This window comes from Megascapheus bottae, chromosome 7, assembly GCF_031878675.1.
Source record: "Megascapheus bottae isolate mThoBot1 chromosome 7, mThoBot2.hap1, whole genome shotgun sequence".
In the NCBI taxonomy this organism is placed as follows: Eukaryota; Metazoa; Chordata; class Mammalia; order Rodentia; family Geomyidae; genus Megascapheus; species Megascapheus bottae.
This window is the reverse complement of record NC_143515.1, coordinates 27775735-27796132: the sequence shown is the minus strand read 5'-3', so window position 1 is coordinate 27796132 and position 20398 is coordinate 27775735. Positions and strand designations below refer to the sequence as shown.

Sequence of the window (20398 nt, the reverse complement as noted above, 5' to 3'; positions counted from 1 at the left end):
TGGAACTACACTGCATAGATTTGAAACCCACCTCCATCATATGTTAACCCTGTGCTTGATGCAAGGATTACATTCAGACATAAAAGGACTATTACACATAAGGGCTAATGTTGATTAAAATATGTTGTGTTTCAAATTCATCATTTAAAAATTGGACCCCCATGTTTATATATTTATATATCACTTTATATACTCCCTGATACTAGTACATGTTATAAAAAAAAGACATTGGTGACATCTAGCCATAATAAAATCATACTAGGCAAGCTAACCTAATAGAATACTATAAAATATGAGTCAGGCCAGGCATGGTGGCTCATACCTGTAATCCTAGATACTCAGGAGGCAGAGATCTGAGGATCATGGTTCAAAACTACTCCAGGCACTAAAGACCAAGAGACTCTTACCTCCAATTAATCTCTAGAAAAGGGGGTTGGGGCTGTGCCTTTAGATGCAGGGCGGTAGCCTTGAGCTGAGAAGCTCAGGGACACTGCCCGGGCCCAGAGTTCAAGCCCCATGACCACCACCACCACCAACAAGAACAACAAAAATAAAGTACAAATCAGGAAATTCTGTCTCAACTTTTTGCTATGGGAATCAAGACTCTTTACAAAATAGTTCAGGTTGAGGGTATAGAGTAGCTTTGTACATTGAAATACCATGTTGATACAACTTGTTTTGGTCCAAGACCCACACCACTCATAGAATAGACCAATTAATTAACTGCTTTCTTTTTTTTAAATCTGTAATAATGATTTATTAGCTTTCAGTTACTTGTAGAAGCTGTTTAGGTAGTTTGGTTCTCAGAAAATGAATCACATAAAATGAAGCCATCATATAAACCCTCTTAAGTATAAGAGTTTTTCCTTTGGTAGTATTGGAATCACAGAGTTCCCACAGCCATTAACTAGCAGTTTTAGTATGGAACAAAACCCATGAATCTCAGGTTGTTCATCTATCATATAAGGAATCTAGTTAGGAAAGGACTATTGAAATCTTTTAGAATTCTAAAGTTATATATTTTTGATTAAATGTAAAATGAGAGGTACATCAGACTCATTTTTAATATTAAGGATGAGGGACTAGGAGTTTGGTTTAGTGGTAAAGTGCTTGCCTAGCTTGCACAAACTCTGGGTTCGATTCCTTGGTTTGAACCAAGGAATCATAGAAAAAAGCTGTAAGTGGTGCTGTGGCTCACTAGCCTTGAGAAAAAAGCCTAAGGACAGTGCTCAGAACTGAGTGCAAGCCCCAGAAATGGCAAACAAAGAAACAAAGAAACAATAAATAAATAAAATTAAGGATGAGTAGTACGGATTGAATTTCAGACCAGCAGAATACTGTTGAAAACCAAGGTAACATTTTTCAAAGCATGTGTCATTAGTGAGGTCTTCCTGATCAGATAATAAACTTTTTGGATAATATCATTTTCAGTGTTCATGAAAGAAACCTATAAAATGCACTATACCCAGCCCTTTCCCATAGCATTTTATTGTGGGAATCACCTGTCAAATAATCTCAGTACAATGGAGCAGCCAGCTATAATTTTGGTTTATTTAGCACAAATTCTTATGATCTTCCTCAAAGTCTTTTCTGAACTTCTGCTTCCTCCTACTGTGCAGACAAGATCTCACATATATGCAAAAGTGCACTTTTCCAGTCCAAGTAACTTTTTGATATGATTATAATGCCTCTGAAAAGTCAACAGGAGCAATTGTTATGATTCACATTTGCGGTGACACCCTTTAATCTGGCTGAACCTCAAATAGGTATATCTTACTATTCCCTGGTATTTGAGCTAAAATGTATCTTTTGCTCAAGTAATTTAAGTCATAACAGACAAGTTAGAATAATAGAGTGGAAATTGAAATTACTTTGGAAATAATTCAGACTTGCTTTTGTTTTTTTGCCAGTCCTGGGGACTGAACTCAGAGCTTGAGCAGTCATTGGGCTTTTTTCAAGGCTAGTGCTCTACCACTTGAGCCACAGCACAACTTCTAGCTTTTTCTATGTATCTGGTACTGAGGAATGAAACCTGGGTCTTTGTGCATGCTAGGCAAGCACTCAACCACTTGGCCAAACTTCCAGCCCCAGACCTGTTTTTGAAAAACTTCCTTTTCAGAAAAGAATTTGGGGGGAGGTCTTGGGTGATGATTGAGAGAACAGAGACACAAAACTTGAATTTGTTAAATATAAAACCCAGTTCTTTTATAAAGGAAAAGTAGGTTAATTAAGGAACCTGAAGATGAGAGTAAAATATTTAATATGTAAAAGAATGTGATTCTATTTCTTTGTCAAACGTTAAGAATAAAAGATGACAGAAACAGACCTATATGGTCTGAAAATTGGAGTAATAATTTTAATGAAGAGCTATAGATATATTAATTAAAGGAACTATATAATGCACAACTATTGACAACACTGTGCTAAAATTACATTAAAATTACATAAAATTACATTAAAAATCATAAAAAATAAATTAAAAGCTTTCTCCATTTTACAGATTAGGAAACTGTTTCCTAGATACTAAAAATCTTCATTAACACTCTAAATTAGAATATAGTAAAGATGGGATTTGAAGGGTGCACTCACACATGGCATCCAATTAAGCTGCAGCTTTTTTTTTATCTTTTGAAGATAAAGTAATTGACAAAGACTATCTATGAATCCAGTTTCTTTTTCTTTTTTTGACTGCTGTAATAAATTGCCATAGTCTGTAGTTTAAAACAGCTGAGATTCATTGTCTCACAGTTCTATTGTTAAGAAGTCTACTGGGATAGCCTAGTTTCTCTGCTTAGAATCTCTTGAGGGTAATTTCAAGGTGTTCTTAGAACTACATTCTTTCCTGGAAGTGAGCAATTTATTTTCAGACTCTTTTAGGTGGTGGTAGAATTCATTTGTCTGTGGACATAAGGAAGCAGTTTCCCTGTTTACCTTTCTGATACTTCTTAGAGCTTATTTTGTCAGTGACTAAGGTCTACCATCCTCCCTGGCTTTCCAGTCAAGTCACTGTCACATTTTGACTTTGACTCTCCTATGCTGCCTCATTTTTTTCCTGGTGCATCTTGACTCTAGCCAGAGAATAGTTCTGCAAGCTTTAGGAGCACACAGGATTTGAATGATCTCATGTAAATAATCCAGTCAGATCTGCAACATTCTTTTTGACATGCATCAACAATCTCACAGTTAAAGGTAAGGGAAAAACAAGATGAGTGGGAGGAAGTGTAGGGAGGGAAAGTGGGAGGAAAACATAGAAAGGGGTAACAAGGTTCAAGAAGAATTGTACTCATTATGTAACTGTAACTCCTCTGTACATCACCCTAACAATCAAATAAATTTAAAAAAATAAAGGAAAGTTAGAGTTACTAGACATTTGACAGAAAATATAGACTGAAAACAGGAATTTTATACCAAGCTCTTTTAAGATTTTATAGTTAAAGTATTTCATAAAAACAACAAAGTAAGTTTATATTGCTTATTTCTTCTTTTAAACATAAAACTATTTGTAGCATATAGGATATAACAAATATGGAGGCAAGGTCAGATATTTGCAGGAGCATCTTAAGGGAAAAAATTGCTTAAGCTAGTTTATTCACAATTCCCCAAATTGCAAAGCAACCAAAATCCCCTTTTGTAATACAAACTCTGACATATCCAGATAATGGAATAGAATATTATTCCATGCAAAGAATAAAAATAGATGGAAAAATAGTTCATCCTTTTATCTATCTTTCTATCTATCTATCTATCTATCTATCTATCTATCTATCTATCTAACATCTGTCAAAATTTTTAAAAAAAATAACTGAAATTTAAATTCCATATTTCACAATTGCTTGGTTAGCTCTCTACCACTTAGTTGTATCTTCAGCCCAACATTTTGTTGTATAGTTTGGAGACAGACACTTGTGGACTCTTCTCCAAGGACTGGCTTTCCAAACCAACAATTGTAGTATCAACTCCCCCAGCAGCTAGGATTACAGATGTCTAGTTCTGTGCATATTTATAAGTGAAAGAAAAATCTGTAAAGGTTACTTATTGAAGGGTTCCAACTGCATGACATTTTGGTAAGGCAAAAATGGGTATATAGACAAAGGATTGCAAGGGGTTGCCAGAGAAAGTGTTGACTACAAGAGAACACAGAGAATTTGGGGAGAGTGGGCAGTGAAACTATTCTGTGTTACTATAGTGGTTGATACATGTTGTTACAGTATTTCCAAAAATCTGTAGTACAACAAAATGGGAAGGAACTCTAGACTACGGGGTTTGGTAACAATGATGTATTCATGTGGGTTCTTCTATTGTAAGAAATACACTATTTCCCAGAGGAGTTTGATTGTGGAAGAGGTTTTAGATTTGGAGGGAATTCTGCTTTATACTCCGTTTTGTTATGAACTTAAAACCTGTCTTTTGGACAATGAGCTTGCTCAGGGGAGTTCACAGAGAAATTTCTAAAACTTCTAAACTCAATGAGGGCCTCAATGTATACAGACTTGATAATTACAAACATACATTCTCAGGAAAATTTTATCTTAGGTTATCAATATTGATTTGAACAGTCTTTACTAAAAATTTAGATGTCATACTATTGGAATTTAAATTGTAGCTAAGTTAAATGTAGTCCCTTCCCTATTTTAACACAATTTACTGTTAATTTAACAATATTTGTTTTTGAATTTTGGCATGAATATTTAATATGAATGGGAGAAGGAAATCATTGCTAGCTCTTCTAAAGGTAGTTAATAGGTATTTAGTCATTACAAGAAGGAGGGAAAGTGAATTGAGCAAGTGGAAGAGAGTAAGAGTCACAGTCTAAAAAATGCAATAATAATGCAAAATCAGCACTGCTATGCCATCTTCTAGTCTTTACTGTGTGGATAAAATGTTTACAAATAAAAATGGCTCTCAATTGTGTTTCAGTAATCTGTTCTGAAAATCGCTACAAATAAAGGGGGTGGGTAAAGCCAAGAGGATTGCATTAGATAAGATGGCTTACTTTTGTTTTTCTACTCCAATTAAAATTTATTAGAGTAGGCATAAACTAATATAATTTTAAAAGTATAAATTAACTATATTAACTTTAAAATTGTTAAGTAGTTGAAAATGGTGTTTTAATTCAACAAATCTGCTTTTCAGTACAATGTTTTTTGATCACTTTTTAGCTCTTTTTCTTAACTTAAAATACATGAAGTTTTCTGATTACTCCTGGGATTTTATTTTTTAGTTTATGCAATACAGTATGACTATGGAATGAGAAATCACAGTAATAGTAACAAAACGATGCCAGTGCTTTGAGTGATTTTCTTCATTTTGCTGTGTCTGTTTTGCCCTGTCTACAATCCTGGAACATTTAAAATTAGTGATGATCTCTGCTTCTAGGAAGGTGTTCTCTAATGTTCATATGAAGTATCTTTTCACTGAAGCACTTTTAAGGCTAAACTATCCGCATTTATCCACTTTAGTTTTTTTTTTTCTTTTTTTTTTTCAATGCCTAGCTAAATCTTACCAATGCTTTCTATATAACTAGCTGAAGGCCTACTTCCTCTTTCCATGACACATTTCCTCTCATCACTCTGATCGTATCTTTTTGTACAAATCTTTTGGCGCTATTTTTTTTTAAAGCAAGGTCTGTATTTTTTTTTGGGGGGGGGGATCAATTTCTATAGGCTGAATCTAAGGTAAATGTTTGGTGTGAAGAAATGCGCTCTGTCACTGTCCATGGTCCTGAAACATCTTTGTGAAGCAAGGACATTTTTCTGAGGTTTAGGTTTGGTGAATGATGCCCATTGTTCCCCAGAAATTTTGAACCTCTGGTGTAAAAGGGGAAAAAATAAAAAGGATATTGAAAAGGATATAGTCATAGGATATTAAAAGATACAGGAAAATAATCAGGCAAGGCTGTCAATTCATAACCTGGGGAGAATGATATCACATAATTTCCCAACAGCTGTGCATGTCAACTAAGGAAACAAGAAACAGTGGCATTCTCAGTGGAGAAGAAGCATTAAAAAATGAGTGGAGGCGAGAGAAAGCTGTTTATCTATGGGCAGGAACAAAAGCACCTATGCTTTTTTGGGGGGAGGTCAGCAGACAGCGTGTTGGGAATTCAAGCTCCGCTGCCATTTCAAACCGAAATAGGTTTGTTTCGACTTAATGTTGATTTTTTTTTTAATTTAAAACTGAGCAAAATTTGCCATTTGACACCAAGGCAGCCCAAAGATACATGTGTTTGCATTTGTACTGCTTTGTATCCTTTCCCGACCTGAGCGCCTCTGCTTCACTGTGGAACCCAGATGGCTGGTGTCTGGCAAGGCCCCGGGCCCTGACTCTCAGGTTCCTCCAGCCGGAAGCTCGCCTCCCGCGAGGGCCTGCTCGGTGCCTAACACCGGGGAGAGCGGAGGTGGCCCGAGCTCCCGGTAAGGACACCTGGAGCCCCAGGGTGCTCTTCCTCCACAGTCACAGTCACAAAGGACGTGGCTTCTTCCCAAGGCGACACGCGCCCTGCAGTTCGGAGCACTTTCATCTTCTTGCAGATTCTTTGGAAAGTCGCGTGTCCCGCCCTGGATGGGGTGGGCGGAGGGGGGGTGTGGGGGTGAGGTGGGTAGGCCTCCAGGTCCCCACAGATCTTGCTCTCCTGGCCAGCTTTGGGGCCCGCCCTCTGCCCAGCTCCCAGGGTCTGACCCTGCGGTTATGAATCCTCTGCCAGGCCTCCGTCCTCCCCGCAGGCCCAGGCGGCGCCCTGAGAGGTTCCTCTTCTGGTCCCCCCGCCCCCGGGAGGGGAACGCGGTTGTCATGGACACGGCACCTGCGCCCTTCGGCGGTGCCCCCACGGCCGCCCTCCCCTCCCCCCACCTGCAGCCCCAGAACCGGCCCCGCCCCTCCGGCCCCGCCTCTCCGGACCCCGCCCCTTGGGCGCCTCCAGGTCGCGCGCCTCCTCCCTTCCCTCCCTCTCATCCTCTCCCTTCACCAACCCTCCGCCAGGGTCCCCCTCAGGCCGCCTACACCCCCACCAGCCTAGCCCAGCCCGGAGGGCCGCGCCGGGCCGCGCCAGCCCGCGAGCGGCCGCGCCTGCGCACTGAGCCTGCCTCCCCTAGCGGCGAGTCAGGCCCGCTGCCGCTCGTGGCGCGCCTGGGCAGGACGCGGGGCGGGCGGGGGAGGGGGGAGCGGCTTCGCTGGCAGCCCGGTGTGAGGCGGAGACCCGGGCGGGCGGGCGGACAGAGCCGACAAGCACCGCACCTCGGCCAGAGGCGGCTGCAGCCAGCTGCCCTCGCCAACCCGGCCGGCTACCTCTCCAGTCTCTCCCCCCTTCTCCCCTCTCCCCGATCAGCACTCCGCTGCTGGGAACCAGCGAGAAAGAGGAGGAGAGAAACTCCCACCGACCCACCGAGGTGAGTCCGGGGCAGAGCATCCTCCATCCTCGCCAGCCTCCCTCCTTGCCTCCCTCCCTCCCTCCTTCTTTCCCCCCTCCCTCCCATCCTCTCCATCCTCCCCTCCCTCCCCGCTCCCCATGCTCCCTCCCGCATCCTTCCCAACATCCCTCTCTCCTCTCCCCTCCTTTCTCCCTTCCAGCCTTTCTTTCATCCCTTTTCTTCCTCCCTCCCAGCCCGACACTTCCTTCCCACCCTTTCTTTCTTCCCTCCAGACCCTCTCGGGCCAGCTCAGCCCTTGGCATCCCTTTCCTTTCATGCTCATCTTTTCCCTGCCTCCCTGGTCTTTACCCCTTCCCCAGGTGGGAGGGTGAGAGGAGAGAGAGAGGGAGAGCATCCTCTTGCCTGCTACAACTGTCCGGATTCAGGGGGGGCTTCCAGAAAAATTGGGCTTGCATGCCCAGAGAGACACTCTTGCACCATGGATGCCCTGCAGGTCTCTGGATCACCAGGATAAAGGGTCAAGTGGGATAGAGTAGCAGGAACTGAGAGGAAGAGGGTCCCGGGAGGAATCTACAGATTTGTGCTGTACAGGGTGGGGGCAGGGAGGGTTGTCACTTAGACATGGTGCCAGCACCCCCTCCCTCACCAGCAGCGTCTTTATTTATTTTTTTCTTTCTTCCCTTCTTTCTTTTTTAATTCCTTTCTGGGAATTACATATTCCCAGTGCGTGTCACAGTAATTCAGCTTTCTCTGCTGTGATTGTCGTCTCCATGAGAAACCACAAGGAAACAGAAGCGAGGAAGAGAACAAGAGAGAAAGAAGGGAGGGGAGAGGAAGGGTGTTGGCAGTGTAAGCTTCGATTCTTCTCCCCCCCCCCCCCGCCCCACTCACGTAGGCCTGTTTGAATGGACATTTTCAAACCACCCGCCTAATATTTAGTTGGGAATTGAACCCTGTGTCCTTGGTCCTGTCACTACCTACTTCAGAGGCAGAAACTCTCTAAACTTTAATGCTTGTGCACCACAACATTATTTATGGAATGTTTGACTCAGCAGAGAAAACACCGAAGTAGACTGGTTTGGGGAAAATAGAAAGCAGAGAGCTGGAAGTGGTACAGTTTGGTTCTTCATGGGTTAACTTCTAAAGGACACCTATAATGGTTAGATGGTCTGCAGGCTTGTAAAATGTATCACTTGGGTAGCATTAGGTGTCTCAGAGTCTTTAACAGATACCCTGATATCTTCCACCTCCTAGAAATCTTGAAGATGTTTGAAGAAAGATTTACTGTGTGGTTCTGTTTGCCCCTGGCTTGCACTCAGAAAAAAAAAAAAGTTGAATTACTTCCAGGGATCATGGTTAGCAATTTAAAAATTTTTAATTTCAGTTGCTTTTGTATCACTTATTTCCGGAAACTGCAGTGTTTTACACTGATTTCTTTAGTTTACATGCCACAATGACTCTCTCTCTCTCTCTCCCTTTCTCTCTCTCTCTCTCTCTCTCTCTCTCTCTCTCTCTCTCTCTCTCTCTCTCTCTTCTCTCTTTCTCTCTCTCCACACACACACACACACAGAGCATCTCTCCCTTTTGCAACCATTTATGCTAAAAAGTTTATTCATGGAAGGACATTAACGCTGGTTCTATATACTGGTTATATCAGAAGGAGTCATCCATTTAAATCGGTAACAATGATTATTCTGTTTTGTTCTATTTATAGTGTTCTAAAAATGTTAAATCCAGATGTTAGTATTTCTATGCAACATCTGAGTTTTTGTCTTAAAGAATATATATATATATATCCACAGAGGCACATTAAAAATTAGATTTACTATTGAAGTTTCCAGTAAAAAGCTATACTGTGGAACAAGTTATTGATTTTCATTCTTTTCACTTAAATGATCACATGCTAGGACTGTAATACAGCAGTTTACATTTTATAAGTGGGGAAAGTAGAAGTTGTGATGGAGAGCATTGTCTTCTTAAGAGGTAGAGTGCAAGTCTGATGAAGTGCCGACACACTTGTCATCTACATCGGGGATGAGGAAGTGTGCACTTTTAGAGGTGATGGAAGTCTTCCCCTTTAACTCTTTGTAGAGGATTGCAATCCCATTAATGGTTTGGCTGAGTCTCTGGCCATGTGGTAGAAGCTTGGTGGAATTAGTAGTTATTTACATCCTCATACAGAGTTGTGGTCGAGCCTGGATGGTCTTTGAATGGTTGCAGTACTGAGCAGTGGACTTACAGATGTGTGTCTATTGTTATTGTTGTTGCTTGTGATGGTTGGTGGTGTCCTCCCACCGCCGCCTCCCCCAGAATATAGTGAAGGGTGTGAATTGTATAGGGAATAAATTAATTTCATCTTAATTTACCTGGAGCTGTTTTTTCTCCCTATCATCCTCTCTATTCTTTCTTTGTGGGACTTCACAGTTATGACCAGGGGAAGAAAACACCCAGCTTGCTTGTTTTATTTATTTATTTATTTATTCATTCATTCATTCATTCATTCACTTGCACTTCATTTGCACAACGTAGTAAGAGTGCATGCTCCAGTTTTTAGTTTATACTTACTATATAGAAAGAAAGTCATTCATGATATTTCTTTCTGACACTTAGTTTAAAAATAAATTTATTAGAGAACTAGAAATTGAACATTAGTTTGCCACAGTATTTTAAGGAAGGTGAATAAAATTACTAAACTGAAACCAAATGTCAAATGAATGGTTTTAAATAGCAGCTTTCTACCCTGAGAATTAAACTCATTTACACATACAGACTGATTTCCTTTAAGATTTTCATTTCTTGAGTTTCTCCACTTAGTTGACTATAGATATAAGAAGGCATGATACAAATAAAGAATAATAGAATGTCTATGTACTGTCATAAGGACATATTCTGAACACATGTTTTATATCACCCTCCTTCAGAGCTCCTAGCACATGGACAAGGCTGTGTTAAGTAGAATGAGGTCTTGGAGGAAAGAGAAAGAAGTGGAAAACAGTCTTGAGCCTTAGCTCACAGTTATAGTGTAAGGTAACAGATATTTGCATGAGGTCATACCTCATGTTGACAAGGAGCAAGATGTATGGAGACAGTTTTGTCTGTGAATGCATGCTTTTCTGTTTAGGGGCCCTGTGCCCTTCTGTACCGTTTCAGTCTTTTTTCCTCATCTATAAAATGCGAATCACAGTCTGTCTGATTCATATTTTTCTTTGAAGGTTAGGCATGTTTAGCATAGTATTTGGTGCAAACAAAACCTGTATTGTGTAAGCAGTATTATAATTAAGAGAACATAGTTATGAACATTTCAAGATGGTATATGATTATTTACTAGAATGACAGAAGAAGAAGAAGAAAGTATTAGAAAAATTCTGACTGGTACAGATATGTATATAATCAGGGAACTATTGTATTTAGTAGTAGTGATGGAGTTGGTGTAGAGATGCAAGGGGGAAGGTTCATGTGGATTCCACAGCCTCAGAAAAGCCAGGGGTGGAGAAGGAAGCCTGGGGTGTTTTAGAGCATTATCAAGAAAACTTCTTATTTATTGGAATATTTGATGAGCACGTAAGAGTTAGTATGCTAAGGAGTCCTATACTATCACTCCGATCCTAGAACCTGTTGTAGTGTGGGATGAAGGGATGTGCTTTATCTTTTTGTCACATCTGAAACCCCATTGCAAGACATATACATTGAGATCTGTAAAGATCACTGTAAAGATCTTCAATGTACTTCTTCATGTTTGTTCCTTATATTTCCAGGCTGAGGGAATACTTGACCTCTGTAGGACAATATTATGATTGCTACAACTCTTTCTTGTTTTTCCTTTTCCCATAGATATTCTAGCACTGTACCTTGGAGAATAAATACTATTTTATTTTCATACACAGGAAGTAAGAGCTTGTTACGCTAATTTTATTTCCAGGGACTTTAATTTTTACTTTAATGTTGGCTTTTAAATACCAAATCTCCTTTTTAAAAAATTGGTTCAGGGTAATATTGATCTCAAATAGGTTATGCTTTCAGATGTTTTATTGGGAAACTAACATGGTAATAACAGAAGGTATGATCGTCTGGAAGCTTTCACTGATCAAGCTAAATATCTGCTCAAGATGGGGTGACATGTGGGTATTGACTGCAGCTGTTCATACACCTTAGTTTCAGTTGAGGTTCATAAAGTATTTTCAAAATATTCTCCATATAGTATTTATCCAACAGCATAATTGATGGGAATTGAAGTCTTTCATCCAAAAATTGGTCTTGTGAATATTGTCTTAAGTTATATATTAGTTATAAATAGAAATACATTTCTAAACCTAACATAATAATATCAGAATATTTGCAGATATATCACACCTAATCAGTTTTATGTCAAAGCAACAGGTTTTTCTTTTTCTTTTTAATATTAAGCATTTTTATTTTCCTATAGTTAATCTTTCATTTCCAAGGTCAATTCTGCCTTGACCACAAATATTCATTCTTCATATCTCTTCTTTCTGTAGACACATTATAAAAAAATAAAGTGATAGTTCCATTCTATTATGTCTGATTTTAGGGATCTTTGCTAGAAAAACAGATATTACTTATTTTAACTTAGTGGTTTGATCTGTAGATAAAGCGATAACTGTTCTTCAGAACAATTTTTTTCTGGCAGAAGGACAACAAACATTATCAGGAAAACATGATTCTATTCCCCATGCTATAAAGGTAACAATCTTTAACATAGGCAGAGTAATGATGAGACAGAATGAATTAATTTTGTTTCATTTTGTGTCTGTGTTGTGTAAACTAGATTCATGGAATTATTATGTATCTCTAGTAAATATAGATATCATTTTATTGATCCTTACCAAAACCATGAACTACTGGTGGAAACTTGTTATTTTAGTTTGTCTAGGCTGGCCTCAAACCTTGATACTCTTGATCACAGCTTCCTGAATGGTTAAGATCACATGTGTATTCACTGTGCCTGGCTGTTTAACTCTTTGATTTCCCACACTAGTTAAACTTTAACATTATCATGTGATACTTCTATTTGAACACTAGAACTGTTAAAGAAAACACTGACAATACCCAATTTGACAAGGGATATGAGCAACTATAATGTTCATAAATTGCTGATAGACTTTGTGAACTAATTTGGTAGTTCCCTTCATGTTAAATGTACTTTTACTATATGACCCAGAAATGCAATTCTTGGGTGAAATGAAAACATATGTATAAAATCTTTTAATTAACAACACCTTCACTTACAAAAGTTTTAGACTAAAAACAATGACATATCTGTCAAATTCCATTTCAAATTTACTCCTTTCCAATAGAAAATAAAGCTACTGCTGCTGTTGTGTGTGTATGTGCTGTGTGTGTGTTAGAGATGCACTTTTGAAAATTAATATATGAGCCAGGTGCCAGTAGCTCCTGCCTGTAATCTTAGATACTCAGGAGGCTGAGATCTGAGGGCTGTGGTTCAAAGCCAGCCTGTGAACAGAAGACCATCTCCAATCAACCCTCAGAAAAATCGGAAGTGGTACTGTGACTGAGAGTGGTAGCTGAGGGACAGCACCCATGCCCAGAGTTCAACAAAATACGACCAACAAAATAATATAAAATAATTATAATATTTTGAAACTGTTTGCAGAGGATAAGAAATACATTTGAAAAGATTTGTGAAAGTGACAAGAAATGGAAAATCTGTAGTTCAGGGGTTAGATGTGTGCTTAGCTTGCTCAGTGTGCTTTTCACCCTGTTTGTTGACTGCCATCTTCCATCTGTGTTAACAGTTGGCTTCTTTATTGTCAAGCCCACCATCATTCAGAAATTCCCCTTTCTGAAAAGTGAGGAAACTTTTTGTCTCAAGTGCTTGTAGGCTCTTCTGTTTTCGTATTGGCCAGCAATGATCACATGATCATCTTCTCAATCATCAGCTAGGGGAATATGACATAAATGATAGCCTGCAGCTAGAATTAGGATCCCCAGCTCTCTAGAGTGAACTTTCACTCAGTCCTGTGGTGGACAAAACCCCCGGAGGAATAGAGAAATGGAATGGAAACTTCGTTTTGACAACAAAAAGGGAGAAAAGAATGTTAGAATAGCAAGGTCAGTGTTTGTTACAATTTGACTTAGAGGATTGACACTGTGTTCTGGGTCCTGTGGGAGTGAAGTTGAAATCTTGTTAGGGTAGGATTGTGAGCAAAAGTAACTGACAGAGGGTGTCTACCCTAAGACAAGAGGAATGAAGAAATTCAAATCCTACCCCAGGACATGAACTGGAGGGATAGGGAGACCTGATACAAGGGAACAATTTAAAGCCATCAAGTATACAAATAGTGAATGGCAGTGCCAAGCACAGTGGAGTCCTTGGAGTTGGGACAGGAGGCAAAAGTCACTTTTGGCCATGGCCAGGAATCCAGGCAGACAAACTCAATTGCAGTTTGCCCATCTGTGAAATCAGGACCTGGGGCAAGAATTTTTTTCCTGTTTCACTTGTTATATGAGAAGCTCAGAACAGTAATTATTCTCCAAGTCCTTTAGGTATTTGCAACCCTTCTAGGTACTGATTCAGTGAGAGGAACCACACTTTCCCTTTTCCTGTTTTTCTGTGCTACAATCAGGACCCCACTGTAATTCCTTTCTAAATGTTTGTTGACTGAATCAGCTCTGAATTTGATCTGTCTTTGAACAAATCTTAACAGATTCTAGTCAAATGATCATAATAGCTGTTCATTAAGTGCATTCCTACAAGTTACTGAAACACTGATTTTTTTTTGTTGTTGTTGGTCATGGGGCTAGAACTCTGGGCCTGGGTGCTGTCCTTGAGCTCTTCAGCTCAAGGCTACTGCCTTATCCCTTGAGCCACAACACCACTTCCATGTTTTTAGTGGTTAATTGAAGATAAGAGTATAAAGGTTTGTAATGCCTGGGCTGGCTTTGAACTGTGATTTTCTGATCTCAACCTCTTGAGTAACTAGAATTACAGGAGTGAGCCACCCAGCTTATTTGATTTTTTTGTTTGGATGGGGGGTACAACATTCCTAGCCCCCAAAGTGAGTAAGATATAGTATTTGATCTCATAGTTGACAGTCTTGCAGTGGCTATGATCTATGGGCCTAAGCCATTTAATACTGGGCAGGCTGCAGTAGAGTATGTAATGCAATGTACTGACAGTATAGTGGCATAGGTCAAGAAAATATAAACAGACACAGAATGAGAAAAGTCACTCTAGCCTTGGGCAAGAATGAGTGTGGAGGAGAGGATGTCTGCACATCAATACCTTTCAATTCACCTTTGCATTGTTCTGGGGATTGGGATCAAAGCTGACCTAGCTGGGAGATGTTATCAATGGCCCACCAGTGGGAAAGGTGAGGAAATCACTTCCCCAGAAGACTACTCAGTGAGCAACTAAAAAGCAAGACATGCAGAGTAGAGAAATATTTTAACATTATTTACATAGAGGTATCTCAAGAATTCCCCAAACAAGAGATGCTTTGTTCAAAACAGAGCAAGTTCTGTCCTTGACATACTTCACATGGTAGAAGATCTAGAAAGTAGCAACAGCAGAGGACGGTACAAGTTTTCAAATTTCTATCAACTATCAAGTGAACATTTGGTGAATTTCTAGCTTGTTGCCTTCCTCTTCCAGGTGCCTGCAATTTTATCCAACTGTGATGTCTTTTATAAGCACCTGAGATCATGTAATTTTGTATCTTACTTTTTAGGTAAACATATTTATGCATTTCCTTATATAATAAAATTTTTATACATAATTTTCTGTGTGACATTACATCTATAGGAATGAAGAATCTTTTTATACCCACAGAGAGAAAAATATTTGGGTTGATTTGCCTTCAAATAGGGATGGGTCATGAATAGAAGATTGATTTTGGAAGCATGGGAAATCTGTCTCAATAAAGTGGGTGGCCAATGTCTATGTAGCATTCATACACACACACACACACACACACACACACACACACACACACACACTCCCTTACACCCTCACAGTCTCACACAGATCTCACATTCACACCTCCACACACAATACACTTAAATGTGAAATGATATTCTATATCTCACTTTCAATTCAGTCTAGAAATACTGTCCTATGGGTAAATGAAAATATACACCATTACTAATTATTTTATACTGTGACTGTACCACAAATGTAATAGAAATTCAGCTTGTTTCTGCTCTTTTGCAATTTCAAACTATGTTGTGACAAATATCCTTATAAAAGCGTATTGTCCACATGTACTAATGTAAAATGTAAAGGGTAGACTGTGAATTATAATTGTTGCATCATAAAATATATGCACTTTAGATTTTAATAGTCAATGTCAAAATTACCCTTAAAATAGTAAAAGCAATTTGTATTTCATCCAGCAGGCATAAAATAAACATTTCTTTATGCCTTTGCCAATACAAGATAAATTTAAATGTGTAAAGATTTACCAAGTAATTTTAAAAAGCCTCTTTTTATATGAATTTGTTTTCATGATTTCTACAGATTCCCTTCCTCTTCCTCTTCCTTTTTCTTCTCTTTCCCTCTGCTCTCTTCTCTTACTTCCTCTCTACTTACCTTTTGACCCCATTAATTTTGTTACTCTTTACTTCTTTCCCTTTCCCCTCTTTTCTACCTAGTATGTTTTTGTATCTTGGATTTCTTTGAGTGGATTTTAACTTATAATATCTATTGATAGTCTCTTAGTGTAAAGATGTTTGTTGTTATTCTGAAGCAAATGCTGTACTGTTAAAATTACCATATTGTGCAGTATGAGTGTAAGATCTAGTAGATAAGTTTCTATTTTTGTTCCCTTCTTAAGTTTCTATTTTTTTCCCTTTTAATGAAGAGTATAATAATCTGGTCATCAAATTTCATAAACAGCTCTCTTGCTACTTACACCAGTATTATACTTAATTTAAGAACAATTACAGAAGTAGAGACTTTAAAAATCTTTTCATTGCATCATAACTATCTTATATATAAAGAACTTTTTATGTGTGTTCTTTGTTGCTATCATGTATGTAGTTTTTATTATTGTTGGGAAATATGTCATTTACACTTTCCAATAGGTTTAGTTGATATAGGAACCATTCTGTTTGTTTACCTTTTATGCATCGTTTTGTATCAAATTATATTGTTGAAACTTTTATTGGCTCCAAATAATTGCCCATTTTTATGTGTTCTCCTTACTTATCTGTGTGACTTATTTGTGTGTTGAGATAGAGAGTCATGGTTCATATACTCACATACATTTTTGTAGTTATAATTTATGTAAGGATGGCAAATATAACTTTTTTCTTAGAGATTTTTTTTCTAATTTTATATTGAAAATCAAGTGTAGTACTAACTCAGAGTTCATTTGAGTGAGGCATTCTTCATATCAGAAATGTTGTGTCCAAGATACCCTTTCATGCAAAACACTGCTTTCATTTTTTAATCTCTTCAATAGTAATTCCAATACATCAATATATTTAGTATTAGTATCTATGTATTTGTCAGTTTCTTTTGGAGGGAAGCAAGTCCATAGTGACCATAAATTCAGTTATGTTTTCTTAAAAAATACATAAATACTTTCTGAGAACTTCACAGTGATTCATTTTGTATGAGACTCTTCATGGTCCCAGGAAATGCCTTTGCTTACCAAGAGCTGAATTGAATGAACAATGATTTGGTGATACTAGTAATATGCTTGATAAAGATAATGCTCAAAATACTAAGCTTTTAAAATTGGTCAGGATGGCTCTATTCTTTGAATATTTGATATGCGAAATACAATTTTGTGCTCACTTGCATGCTGAAGCTGTTCTGCTACACAATACTTTCAACCACATCTAGTACATTTTAAGAAAGATATGAATTATAATACAATAGCCAGTTCATCTCTCACCACCAAAAACCTTTTCTTTTAATCTCTGTTCTGGCGCAAAGACCTTCTTTTTTGAACCTAAGGAGAAGCTTAACTTTAGTATTGTTTTTGCACTCTCTATTTTATCATAGAAAAAGTGGCTATTTTGAAGGAAGTCTTTTCACTGATCATGCAAATTGAGAAAATGGGCTAATTGCTTTGAATTGTATTTATTCATCTTGTCTAAGCTTTATCATACAAATCAGACTTGATTTTTTTTCTAATTTTTATTTTTTTGTGCCCATCCTGGATCTTGAAATCGAGGCCTAGGCACTGTCTTTGAATTTATTTGGCTCAAGGCTAATCTCTATTATTTAAGCTACAATTCCATCTCTGGCTTTTTTTTTTATATTTAATTAGAGATAAGAGTCTCATGGACTTTCCTTCCTGGGATAGCTTTGCATCCCAATCCTCTGCTTCCTGAGTAGCTAGGATTATAAGCATGGGCCACTAGTGCCTGGATTGCTTTACTCTTTTATTTATTTATTTATTTTTGCCAGTCCTGGGCTTGGGCTCAGGGCCTGAGCACTGTCCCTGGATTTTCTTAAGGCTAGGGATTTACCACTTGAGCCAGAGCACCACTTTTGGCTTTTTGCTATGTATGTGGTACCGAGGAATGGAACCCAAGTCTTCCTGCATGCTAGGCAAGCACTCTACCACTAGGCCAAACTCCCGGCCCCAAAGGGTTGCTTTATTCTTAATGAACAAAGTTTAGTCCTACAATCTACCTTAAGATAGTATAATAGATTTTTGTGGTATTAAAATGTCTCATCAGGCAGAATGTTATTGTCCTCTATTATAATAATGAGCCATTTTGATATTTATTCAAGAAAGTACAAACATTTTTTGACATATAGATGTCTAAGTCTTTGTATATGGAAAACTACAAAGTATGTTACATAAGTCAGAGTAAACTGCAGCAGAAAGACATTCATATTCATGGATGGGAAAATTTCTTAATATACAAACCAGCACTTGACCTGGGGTACCAGTGGCTCACACCTATAATCCTATCTACACAGAAGCCTGAGATCTGAGGATTGTAGTTTAACACCAACCTGGGAAGAAAGATCCCCTTGAGACTCTTACATCTAATTAATCATTCAAAACTGGAGGTAGAGCTGTGGCTCAAAGTGGTAACTCATGCCCTGAGTTCAATTCACACAACTGACAAAATAAAAATAAAAAATAAAATTAAGGGCCGAGAGTTAGGCCTAGTGGTAGACTGCTTGCTTAGCATGCACAAAGATCTGGGTTCGATTCCTAGGTACCACATACATAGAAAAAGCTGGAAGTGGTGATGTGGCTCAAGTGGTAGAGTACTAGCATTAAAGAAAGCCCAAGGATAGTATTCAGGCCCTGAGTTCAAGCCCCTGAACTGGCAAAAAAATAATAAATTAATTAAAAAGCAGAAATTGATTTACAGATTCAGTGACATTGCTTCAAAATCCTCAGTTCCATTTTGCCCTCCTGTAATAGATATACTTATCCTAAAATTCATATGTAACACTAGAATATATAAAGACAGTTCTAAAAGAGAACAAAATTAGAACACTTATAAATGTCAGGTTTTTTTTTTTTTTGTTTTGTTTTGGTTTTTTTTGTGTGTGTGGGTCATGGGGATTGATCTTGGCCTGGGCACCGTCCCTGTGCTCTTCAGCTCAAGGCTACTGCCTTACCCTTGAGCCAAGCCCAATTCCCATTTTCTAGAGGTGAATTGGAGATAAGAGTCTCAGATTCTTTTGTGCCCGGGCTGGCTTTGAACCTTGATCCTCAGATCTCAGCCTTCTGAGTAGGTAGGATTATAGGTGTAAGCCACTGCACCCAGCTGCAAATGTCTGTTTAAAACTTACTACTATAAAATATAGTAATCAAGATATAGATCCATGGTATAGAATTGGACCTACAGAAATAAGACCAAATATTTATGGTCGGTTGATATTTCAGCAGAAATGACAAAATAATTCAATGAGGGAAAAAATAACAATAGTCTTTGTGGAGGTGGTGGTGGTGTTTGAAGGTAGACTCTGATTTGATTGACAGGTGCTGCACTCATTAGCCATGCCTTCAGAACTACTTAACATTGGTTATTTTGTGAATAGAATGTATATCCAAACCTCAGTCCTCCTAATTATTCCCTTCCTGCTGTAGGTGGTATGACTTACATGGGTCTCCATGGCCATCCTTTTACACTAAGAAGAAATCTTGCAGTCTTGTAGATGTTTTCTGTTAGGCTGGGCTTGTAACTACATCCCTGTCAGTTTTAAGTCTCCTATGTAGATAGAATGACAGGCTGTTATGGTGGTCACACACCACTTTGTATAGCTACTATTTGAGAGGTTTTGCATGTGTGCCTTATGTTAACCCTAATCTCAACTTCAAAGTAGCTAGAATTACAAGTGTGAGGCATTGGGAAATGACATGCATTGTCTTTTTAAATAAAGGATGTGAAACCATGAATGGTTTACATGGAAAATAATGGAATCCCATCACTAACTTTCCTACTTCATAACAACTAATATCTGAAGGGGATGGCAGACATGAATTTTTCTTCTACAAAACTTTGTGAAGGAAACATAACTATAAATTATAGTGATTTTGGCCTAGCCAATGGTTTCTTCAATGCAATATCATAGGCACAAGCATGAAAGGAAAACAAAAATAAAAACAAAAACAGACAAGTTGATTTCATTGTAATTAAAGACACTTGTACCTTGAATAACTACTTTAATGAAGTAAAAAGACCATAAGACTAGTCTCCCAAATAAAAAAAAAAGTATTAGAAATTAATATTAAAAATGCTGCAAGAAAAAGCTAAGTAGGGCTTGGACTTTGGCCTAGTGGTAAAGTGCTTGCCTAGCATCCACAAAGACCCAGGTTCAATTCCTCAGTACTACATACATAGAAAAAGCCAGAAATGGTGCTGTGGCTCAAGTGGCAGATCTCTAGCCTTGAGAAAGCCCAAGGACAGTGCTTAGACCCTGAGTTCAAGCTCCATGACTGGCAAAATTATTTTTAATAAGCTAAGTACTTGGGCTGGGAGTTTGGCCTAGTGGTACAGTGCTTGCCTAGCATGCATGAAGACCCGGGTTCGATTCCCCGGTACCACATACATAGAAAAAGCCAGAAGTG

At 38.5% G+C, this 20398-nt stretch overlaps 1 protein-coding gene across 3 annotated transcripts in view; it reads left to right on the top strand.

Moving 5' to 3' along the window:
- The first annotated feature begins 7192 nt into the window (after positions 1-7192).
- The window catches only part of Ctnna2 (catenin alpha 2), a 1042262-nt gene continuing 1029056 nt past the window's right edge, over positions 7193-20398 (top strand). For 2 of the 3 annotated variants that reach the window (XM_090336596.1, XM_090336594.1), the window contains exon 1: positions 7301-7385. The gene's annotated coding sequence lies outside the window, so the exon portion shown is untranslated. Of the gene's footprint in view, positions 7386-20398 lie in introns of all 3 variants that reach the window. The other variant, XM_090336597.1, reaches the window with a different exon arrangement.